The following is a 729-nucleotide window of genomic DNA, read 5'->3' as shown; positions in this document are numbered from 1 at the left end:
CCTTCTAGCCTGGGCCTGACTTCCATTAAAACAGGGTATTGTGCATTTTTTAGATTCCTACCTGTTCCTTTTTATGCTCCTATTTCATCCATTCAGTAAATTATCTGACTAAACTGCATCTCCCTGCCAGGCCCCCAGTATAGATGCTGGGGATGTGGCAAGGACTGAGTGGTCCCTGCTGTTTGGAGATACTTAAGATGGGGCTCCACTTTTTGAGTCCCCTGACTCCCTTATTTAGTCTTATACTGCCTGTGTGCCAGTCAGGCTCTGGGGATACGGCGCCAGTATGAAATGTAGAGTCTCTTGGTTTTCCCCCTTTTCTAGCAGACAGGTCATTACTTAGTTTCCAACTCCCACTCTAAAGCTCTGGTGATGAAAATCGGCACAAGTGATCACATACAGCAATCCCAACCTTTAGACCACTTCCTAGCTGTCTCTCCAAAATATGTAGTAAACGGTCATTGAGAAACTCTCCCTCCTGGTAGTTCACAGTGCCCACAGGATCAAGGCTTGGACTTGTTTCTAATAAAAATCTGCTTACTATCCCTTTTTTGCGTGTATGAAAAACAAGTTAATTTAGCTTGGGAAAGTAGTCAATTGTCATGTTTATAAGGTTGGGCTATGTAAGATGATGTAGAGGGTGACATTAAAGTGTAGAACAGAGACCACTTAGGTGGAAGCAGGCAGCCTTGGACTAAAGACAGCTAAAGACAGTCCATGTGACTGACA

Source organism: Symphalangus syndactylus, chromosome 9, assembly GCF_028878055.3.
Source record: "Symphalangus syndactylus isolate Jambi chromosome 9, NHGRI_mSymSyn1-v2.1_pri, whole genome shotgun sequence".
Classification (NCBI taxonomy): domain Eukaryota; kingdom Metazoa; phylum Chordata; class Mammalia; order Primates; family Hylobatidae; genus Symphalangus; species Symphalangus syndactylus.
The sequence above is the reverse complement of the archived record's forward strand: the minus strand, read 5'-3'. Positions refer to the sequence as shown.